Source organism: Phaseolus vulgaris, chromosome 3, assembly GCF_000499845.2.
Source record: "Phaseolus vulgaris cultivar G19833 chromosome 3, P. vulgaris v2.0, whole genome shotgun sequence".
Lineage (NCBI taxonomy): Eukaryota > Viridiplantae > Streptophyta > Magnoliopsida > Fabales > Fabaceae > Phaseolus > Phaseolus vulgaris.
The window spans coordinates 27,335,266-27,345,464 of record NC_023757.2 but is presented as its reverse complement, the minus strand read 5'-3'; the positions used below and the strand labels follow the sequence as shown (position 1 = coordinate 27,345,464).

At 38.4% G+C, this 10,199-nt stretch overlaps 1 pseudogene; it reads left to right on the top strand.

The window, feature by feature from the left end:
• Positions 1-341: 341 nt before the first annotated feature.
• On the top strand, positions 342-7,001 carry LOC137805846 (peroxidase 5-like; annotated as a pseudogene).
• Positions 7,002-10,199: the final 3,198 nt, after the last annotated feature.

Sequence of the window (10,199 nt, the reverse complement as noted above, 5' to 3'; positions counted from 1 at the left end):
AAGTTAAGAGATCTGTTGGGCATGAAGGTTGTTCCAAATCAGAATTAAGGAGGATGTTGGTTATTAATTCAGATTTTATTAGCCTTAAATGTTGGTTATTAGTTTCAAATTTTATTACCCTTAAATTATTACCATTAATATTGCATTAATGATCAGTTTACAGGGTATTAATATTCCTATTTTATAGCTTCGATCAAAATAATTTTATTATATATTATTGAAGTAAATCAAAATGAATGAATCAGTTTAGGACTTTTACAATTTCGTGCAATTACGTTTAATCGGTTTTTACAACCTTTTACCTTCAATTAGTTCTTACACTGCTAATAAGCTTCTCATCGATGGATATTGACTCTCCCCGCTTCCTTCAAACAATTTCAACTTTGGTTCTCATTCTAGTTTCTGTTTCATCACTGGCCTCAACGTCTCTCAAAGTGGGTTTCTACACCTCCACATGTCCATCTGCGGAGGAAATAGTGAGAAGTGTTGTGAACAAAGGCATTTATGAAAACCATGGCATAGCTGTTGGTCTTATTAGATTGCATTTCCATGACTGCTTTATTAGGGTAACTTCACTTCACAGAATTGTATTCAATATTTTTCAGTTTCTGGTTGCATATTAAAGACTCTGAACTTCACTGCTACTTTTGTTCAGGGTTGTGAGGGTTTTGTACTGCTAGCATCAACCCCGGGCAATCCAATAGCGGAGAGAGACCATTTTTCCAACAACCCAAGCTTACGGGGTTCGAGGAGGCCAAGATACAGTTGGAGGCTGCATGTCCTAGAACGGTGTCGTGTGCAGACATATTGGCATTCGCCGCACGAGACAGTGCTCTGAAAGTTGGTGGCATAAACTACAACGTTACATCAGGACGAAGAGACGGCCGTGTCTCTATCGCTGATGAAGTGGCACATAATCTATGATAAACCTTTGCTACTACTATACTAAAATTAGGGTTATCACAAAAAACTTTTGCCTTCATTCATAATGGTAAGTCCCTATATAAGGGTTTAAGGGCCATGGGCCTTACAAAACTCTTCAAATAAAACAACAGATGAAAAAGGAACACATACTAAAATAAAATGGCAGAATAATAAAAGCATGGGTCTTAACCCAATATAAAATCCTGCATCCAATTGGGCTGTTTCTTGGGCCTTCTGCTGGTGTAATTTCTCATACTAACATTATTGTCCGCCTCAGGAGGCACTTTATCCTCAAAGTGCAGTCTTGGGGTCCGTTGGGTCGTGTCTTGGGCGTTGGGGGATGGGATAGGGAATTTAGCAGGAGGTGTTAACTGATGTTGGGCCTTGAGCTATGATGTAGGTTCGGACGAGTATGGTGATGTGTTGGATCGGGTCAGACGAAGATGGGCTTGGGTATAAGGTTGGCTAGGAGGCGCTGTGATCACGCTAGGGTTTGTTGTAGGCGACGCGGGTGTGTGTGTCCCTTTGGGCTGAGCGTGAGGTAATTGGGCTTGGATAGCGGGTTGATGGGAGGCGCCGCGGTTAAGCTAGGGTTTGTGGAGTGTGCCGCGGCTGCATTACGGTTTGGGTGGGTTGGTTATGGAAAGACTTTATTGGCGTTGGGCTCAAGGTCTGAAAAAGCTAGAGCTGCTGAACGGTCACTTACACGTGTAGTGCCCTGCTGGTTGAGCCAAGAGGCGTGTAAAGCTCGTGAGTGGGTGTGGACGTAAACAGTGGAGTGGACACGTGCGTGAGGGGCTCGAGGCCATGGGGCTCCACAAACTTCGTGAGTGGGACACACCCAATTGCCTGGTTCGAAGCTCCGATTTGTGCGGTGTTGGTTCGCTTGATTACACATTCGCTGCCTTGTACGACGTAAGTGCTCTTTTATCACCTGTAGTACCGCGACGTGATCTGCCAACGCACCAGGGATGGTGGTGCCTTCTTGTGGAGTGCGCACAAAATCTATTGCGGTGGGTGGTTGTCTACCATAGAGGGCATGGAAAGGTGATGTCCCTATAGCCGAATGGTAAGTGGTGTTGTGCCACAACTCTGCTAAGTGAAGGAAATGATACCATTTGTTCTGTTGATTTCCCACAAAACACTTGAGGTATGCTTCTAACCCTCTGTTAATACTTCCGTTTGGCCGTCAGTTTGCGGGTGGTATGACGAACTAAATTTCAACGTGGTTCCTTGTGCCTTGAACAAGTGTTGCCAGAAGGTGCTGACAAACAAAGGTCACGGTCGAAGAAAATAGTTTTGGGTAGTCCATGGAGTCGACAAATTTCCACCGAAAAACGTGAAGCTAGCTGTTGGGCGGTGAAGTGTGTGAGCAAAGCTAGGAAGTGGGCATACTTTGTCAATATGTCGCAGATGACCCAAATAACGGAGTTGCCAATGGACATTGGAAGGTGAGTAATGAAATCCATTGATATATCTTCCCAAACTTGTTCTGGAATTGGCAATGGTTGAAGGAGACCTTGAACTTTTGTTGACATGTATTTGCTTTTCTGGCACACCGAGCATTGTTGGACGAAGCTATGGACGTCCCTGGTCCATTTCGGCCAGTAGAAGGAGGCGGCTATACGCTTGAGGGTCGGTTTAAAACTGGAATGGCTACCAAAAGGAGAAGCATGAAACTCAGTCATGATGCGCTTGCGAAATTCTTTTACTACTGGGACAAAAATATGGTGGCTGAAGAAAAGCAACCCGTGGCCGGTAGAGAAAAGACTTGGGTGTTGTTGAGTTCCTGTGCAAGCTTGGATCACCTCTTTGCCTTCTGCAGTGTCATAAAAAATTTGAAGTTCTTGGATCAGCTGAGGTATCAGGGACGAGACGGCCAACAAGATGTGCGTGGTCTCCTGATCCATTCTTGAAAGAGCGTATGCCACCGCATTGTCCTTTCCATGTCGGTAAACTATTCGGAAATCATATCCCTGTACTTTAGCTGTCCATTTTTGTTGTTCTGGGGTTTGTATGGTTTGGGCCATGAGGGTGTTGAGGCTTTTATGATCTGTGATGATTGTGAAATGTTGTCTTATGAGATACTGACGCCATTTTTTCACTGACTCTGTGATGGCATACATCTCCCGGACGTATACGGAGGAAGCTTGTAACTTGGGGTTCATCTTTTTGCTGAAGAAGGCGAGAGGGTGGTCAGTTTATGGCATACATCTCCTGGACGTATACAGAGGAAGCTTGTAACTTGGGGTTCATCTTTTTGCTGAAGAAGGCGAGAGGGTGGTCAGTTTGATTAAGGACAGCTCCTATAGCCACTGCGGATGGATCATTTTCTACCACAAATGGGAGTTTGAAATTGGGAAGGTGTAGGATAGGCATTTGTGTCATCTGTAATTCCAATTTTTCAAATGCTTGCTGCGCAGGCACTGTCCATGTAAATTTGTGGTTTTGTAATAAGTCGGTGAAAGGAGCGGCGAGTGTGGCGTAATGCTTTATAAATTTTCTGTAAAATCCGGTGAGGCCGAGGAAACCCCTTAATGCCGTGAGTGATCGTGGCTAAGGCCAATTGTGTATGGCACTGATCTTTTGTGGGTCTGGTTGGACCCCTTGAGCTGAAATTATGTGGCCTAGATAACTGACTTCCGCGGTTGCAAAACTGCATTTGGAAAGCTTGGCAAATTTTTTTTGAGTGTGTAACACTTCCAATATAATTTTCAGATGAACCATGTGGTCCTGCAAGCTAGGACTATAAATTAAAATGTCATAAAAAAAACTAAGACAAATCGGCGGAGGTATGGTGTGAGAAGATCATTCATTGTTGCTTGAAAAGTAGAAGGGGCGTTAGTTAATCCAAATGGCATAACCAGGAATTCGTAATGACCATCAATAGTGCGGAAAACTGTTTTGTGAGTGTCCTCTGGAACAAGAAGTATTTGGTGATACCCAGAGTGGAGATCTATTTTAGTAAAAATAGTAGCTGAGCCTAACTCATCTAGCAATTCATCAATGGTGGGAATAGGAAAGTGGTCACGAATGGTGGCTGCATTTAGGGCTCTATAGTCAACACAAAATCGCCATGTTCCATCCTTTTTTTTATTAACAACACCGAAGAAGAGAAAGGGCTAGTACTGGGTTGGATAATACCCTCTTGCAGCATTTCAGAAATGAGTGTAGTGATGACTTCCTTGTGGTGGTGTGAGTAGCGGTAGGGTTTGACCTTGATGGGTGAGGTGTGAGGTAACAATGGTAAATGGTGGTCATTGGCCTTTGGGGGGTAGCCCGTGAGGTTTGTGAAAGATACTGTGATATTTTTGAAGGAGTGATTGAATGGGCGTGGGCAGATTGTCTAAAGGGAAAACAGGTTGATCAATGGTCCTGGTTGTGAGTGTGCTGGGCTGGTTTTCCACCGAGAGGAGGTGGAGGGATGCAATTGAATTATTAGATAAATAGTGACAAAATTGGTGGTAAGTGGTAGTTGCTGGGGTGGGTGAGGGGGAAGCTTGGAGGGTAATTTGTTGGTTGTTATGTGTGAAAGCAATGCTGGGGATTGAGAAATCTGCTTGGATGGATCCCAATGTGCTTAACCAATCTACGCTTAAGACAACATCTGCTCCTTCAATGGGAAGAAGGTAAAATGGGATAGTAAAGGTGGAGTTCTGTAGTGAGATATCCACTGATGGGCACAGTCCTTGACACTGGATGAAAGCCCCATTTCCCACCATAACCGATAGCGGTGGGCTAGGAGATATGACTAGATGTAAATGGGGGGCAATACGTGGTTGAAGTATGTTATGAGAACTTCCTGAGTCAATAAGAACTGTCACCGGTAGGTTGTGGATTAAACCGGTGAATTTGAGAGTTTTTGGGGGAAATGGTACCAGAGATGGCTTGTGGGGAAATGTGAAAATGGAGGGGAGTGGTGTATTCGGAGGATGGAATAGGGTGCTCGGTGGGTTCAATTATGGTATCAGGATCATCCAAAAGAAGCAAAAAACGAGATGTAGCACACTTATGGCCCGAAAAGAACTTGTCATCACAATTGTAGCAAAGACCTAGGGCACGTCGTTCCTGCATTTGGGAAGATGAGAGACGTTTAATGTGTATTGGAGCTGATGGTGGGTAAGGGTATTAGGTCTACTGTTTGTGAACGAAGAATTAGTGGTGGTGGGGTGAGGTGTTGCGGTATAACGGTGTTGTTTAGGTTTGGAATCTCTCAGTTTGTCTTCAATAAGCTTGGCTAGTCCTATGGCTTGGGCTATAGAATAAGGATTTAATATAGTGAGCTCCCTGCGAATATCAATACTCAAACCAGAAATGAAACAATTAAGTATAGTCTCGGGAGTGAGACCCACCACACAGTTGCATAAACGTTCAAACTTGCCTTGGTATTCTGTGACTGTGGAGGTTTGCTGGAGTTTGAATAACTCAACTTGGTGATTGATATATGTTGATGGACCAAAACAGAGCTCCAAGACCCTTGTGAAAGAATGTCAATATGTGAGGAGGTTATTGTTGTGCAACCATTTAAACCAGGAGAGAGCATCTCCCTGCATGTGGAATCCCATCATGGCCAAACGCTGGTCCATAGGAATTTGATAGAATGAAAAATATTGCTTTGCTTGAAAGAGCCCGTCCAAGGGTTGGGTTCCTTCAAAAAAGGGTAGTGTAAGAGCTGGTGGTCGCGGAGAAGGGGGTTGCTGCTGGTGAAGGTGAGAATGAGATGATCGAGGACTGTTTGAGGTGGAGGTGGAGGGTTTTGATTGTCAAGGTGCGTGAGGAGGGTGACTTGATTCAACAGTGATGTGACATGGGAGTGGAGGTTGTCGTTCTTTGCCTCTAGGGTAAACTGTTTGGTAGAGGTATCCTCTAAGTGGTTTTGAATGAGGGTGAGTTGAGCTTGGATGGCGTTGATGACCTCTTCCATGTCCTTGGATGAGAGTTTGGGAGCCATAACAATGAAAGCACCAATGATAGACCTTTGCTACTGCTATACTAAAATTAGGATTATCACAAAAAACTTTTGCCTTCATTCATAAAACAACCGATGAAAAAGGAACACATACTAAAATAAAATGGCAGAATAATAAAAGCATGGGTCTTAACCCAATATAATGGCATCCAATTGGACTGTTGGGCCTTCTGCTGGTGTAATTTTTCATACTAACAATCTACGTGCACCAACCTCGAATGTGGATGAACTGGTGAGTACATTTGCACAAAAGGGTTTGTCTGCAGATGAAATGGTGACACTTTCAGGAGCCCATTCGATTGGTGTGTCGCACTGTTCAACCTTCCCAAAGCGCTTGTACTCTTTCAATGACACGTTCAAGCAAGACCCCTCCATGGACTCTTTCTACGCTGAAACGTTGATGACCAAATGTCCTGCACCACCTGCCACCTCAGACCCAACGTTGTCTCTTGATCCTTCCACTCTGGTTCGTTAGGACAACAAATACTACGAGGGATTGATCAACCACCGTGGCCTGCTCACATCGGATCAGACGTTGTTCACCACCCAGTCCACAAGGGAAATGGTCGTGAGAAATGCAAACAACGGTGCAAATTGCTCTGAGAAGTTGGCCAAGGCAATGGTGCAAATGGGTTCCATAGAAGTGCTCACTGGCTCTTTTGGTGAGATCAGGAAGCATTGCAGCTTTGTTAATTAATCAACGCATTCACACCAGCTACACACTCCTGCTTCTGGAAACCAAAACTCAATCAATTGAATTCTTTTTTTACATGTTGTTCTATACTGTTTTGGAGAAAAAAAAGGTTGTTTGTTGTTAATTGAATTTTTCAAAACTTGTTTGATTCTAAATTGTATATTGATTATATTGGATTAGGGTTTTCCTAGTTTGGAAAACTGATTTAGTTTATTTGTTTGGAGATGATGAATTTGTTTAGATCATTGATCTGGAAGGAGAAGGAGAAAGAGAGTATGATGTTGATGTTGAGATGATGAATAACTAAGGATTGAGGCTAAGTGGTTTTCAGGACCTTGATCGATTCGGTATGCAGATGCAAATGCAAATTCTGAAGCAGATGCAAGTGTAATGAAATGAAAATTAATTTAATCATGTTACTATATTGGAAAATGTCACGTATTGCTCTTACTTGCTCTAGTAAGGTGAATGAATGAAGGTTAAGTTTCTTGTTGCTTCTGTTTTTCCCATTCACAATGGGTTTTGAACTTGACAAATTTGTGTTTCTCATTCCTAATTGGGTCTTCAAAAGTGTTTAGCATTCTTAGATAATAGATTTGGGTTGAGGGATTGTGTATTTGGCAATCAAATATCTCTGTCGTTTTCTTAGAGTAACATCTTTTCTTTCCCGATATTTATTGAAAGTTCATGTCATTGTTGGGCATAATTGAGGGATCATAGTTCTTTCTTCCTTAAGCTTTCTATCTTTGTTGAGCCAAATTGTAAATTACTATATCCAAGAATGTAAATATTGTAAATATATATAATATTGTTGTAACTTATATCATTAAATTTATAAATTCAGATATAATTATTAATTATAATGATATTTTAATTTATCTCATATAAATTGAATTATATGATTAAGTATGTTTTTAATATATATATATATATATATATAATCAATTTAAAATAAAAATCAGCTAACAGATACATCTTTTAGCAGTCCAGTCAAGATTTCTAACCTGTCTAGCAACGATAGCTTAGTATGCCCCTTCCCTTTTTGGCAGAACAATAGCAATAATGGATAAGACAAAAATGGGTGTTAATCCATTTTTTCATCCCTACTTTTTAAATTATAAGATTTTTTTTTCTTTCTTAAACTGAATTAATGAGTGTCAAGAAAACTAATTCTTCAAGTAAGATATACAATCATCAAAGTTAAGTTAAATATGCTCAATTGTAAAATAAAATGTCGAATATCCAAATATAGAAAAGTTAATAAGCTAGATACAACATAGCGATGTCAAAGTTGTGTATTGCTATTGCACATTTTTGTAATAAAGAAAATGGAAACACAAGGCAAAATAGATTGTATAATATACCAAAATGAATTAGTTTAGCTATTTTTAAATTAAAGTTGTGATTGAGCTTTTAAATGTGAAATTAGTTATTTATTTTTTATAATGAGTATGGTTCTATGTTTTTTTATTTCACCATGTATAGCATTCTATGTAACACATACATATAAATACCAACATAGATATCTTAATATGTTAGAAGGGGATTCATGAGTGGTGTATTCTATTTTTTACCAAATTATACCTAACTCAGTTTTCTTTCAAAATAATTTGAGTGTGGTTGCATCCATATAGGTGTGTGAGACAGACTTGTAGAGAAAATTATACCAAATGTTCACCTATAGAAGCTTAGTTAAGTCCACATGGGTATGAAAGTTCATTATAATTACTACAAAAAAAATGTGTACATGGTGACGATTATTATTTGTATATTGTGTCATTTATAAACATCACTAACTATGTGTGTGGCAGTTCCGTGCATTGTTACAAATCTGATCACACAAAGTATAATATGACGGTCTATTGCAAACCATCGTAGCACGCGTCATAAAATACCTTGTATAAAGTTGTAGTTTTAAGTGTGTAATTTATGTTAGTTATAAATGTCAAAAATTTTAAACTGGACAAAACATTTTCAGTACAAAAAATGACGTTTTTAAACGCTACTTTATATGTTATAGTACAATCTTTGTAATTGTCATTATTATATTAAATTGTAAAATATTATACGTTAGTTACAATTGTCGTAGTTCGAGTATTAAATATTTTAATTTTTGATATTTTACTGTTTTTATGATTAAATTAAACATGTTTTCATGATATAATTAACCTTGTTTTCAAAAAATTAATTTCATAATATAATTAAACTTCATAAATACTAATAATTGATTAATTTATATACAAATTTATAATCAAAAGAAGACTTCATTCATTCATTGATAGATCAAAGTTCATATGTCATTTCAAAGTATACGAAACTAAGTGCATGAAAATAATAACTTGAAACTTTTAAACAATCTTTCCATATTTGACACAGTATAATACTAGTTCAACGACGGTTAAAAAAGACATGTAAAGACGGTTCCCAAATCGTCGTTATTGCGGGTGTCATTATAAAGTAGTCATTTTTAACAACAGTTGATCAATAGTCGTTATAAACATGTTTATATCGATGATTCATTTAACCGACTTTATAACTGAATGTAAATAATAATAAAAAATTAAATTTTTTTTAAAGACGGTTCCCATGGGAATCATCGTTGTATGCATGTCTTTTTTAAAAGAGACCATGACTTTTAAAGACGGTTCCACATAGAACCTTCGTTATATGTGAGTTTTAAAAAAAATTATTTTGTTTTTAATAAACCTTAAACTTGCATAAAATATCCAATTCTAGAAAATCAAAACATTTAAAATCATAATTTAAATATGAAAAATACATATAACAAATTATAACATTCTAGAAAAAGTTTTGCTAATATATGAAAAAGTTTGATGTCATTCTAATGATTTATCTATCCTAAGGTGTTATACATGGTTACAAAATACTTTGACCACGTTGTTCTCACATACTCCAATGCTTCTGAATCTAACGGATGTTGGTCGTTGAAAAACTATGACATTTGAAATTTTTTGAATTAGTGCATGAATAATAAACCCCGAATTTTAAAGTGTTTATTGTATTGAGGTATTACCTGATCCCAACCTTTATTAATTGCAGCTCGCACAATAGTCAACATCCACTGCATAACATGATAACCGCACTCATAACTTCCGTATTGCCTGTTGGACTGCATGTGAAAATAAATGTATTAAATGAATGAGTGAGACACATTAAATTGAGTTGACAAATATACTTTAAATACCTTAAGGTACATCCAAGTGAGTCTTTGTCGTCCCACTCAACATGTTATATCCAGAGTAAGCACTAAAATAATAAGATTTCATGTTAGAATACATAACAATATATAATGTATAAGTAATAATAAATGTTAAATGAAATTGTCATACCTATCTATAATGTGTTTAAAATAGGTAGGGGGTTTTATGCAAGGAGAAAAACCATGCAGTGGTATGATCTTGAACATATATGATCAATAGTTGCCAATGACACCTATATAACAAATCAGTTAGGTTCTCTTATGTCAATAATTTAGTATAACTTATTTAATAAATAAGGACATACTCATGGATGTATGGAACAAAATAAATTCGTTTTCCTCCATTCTTTAAGGAAGTGGTGATGTATGTTTGTGTTTCTGACTTCTTGTTT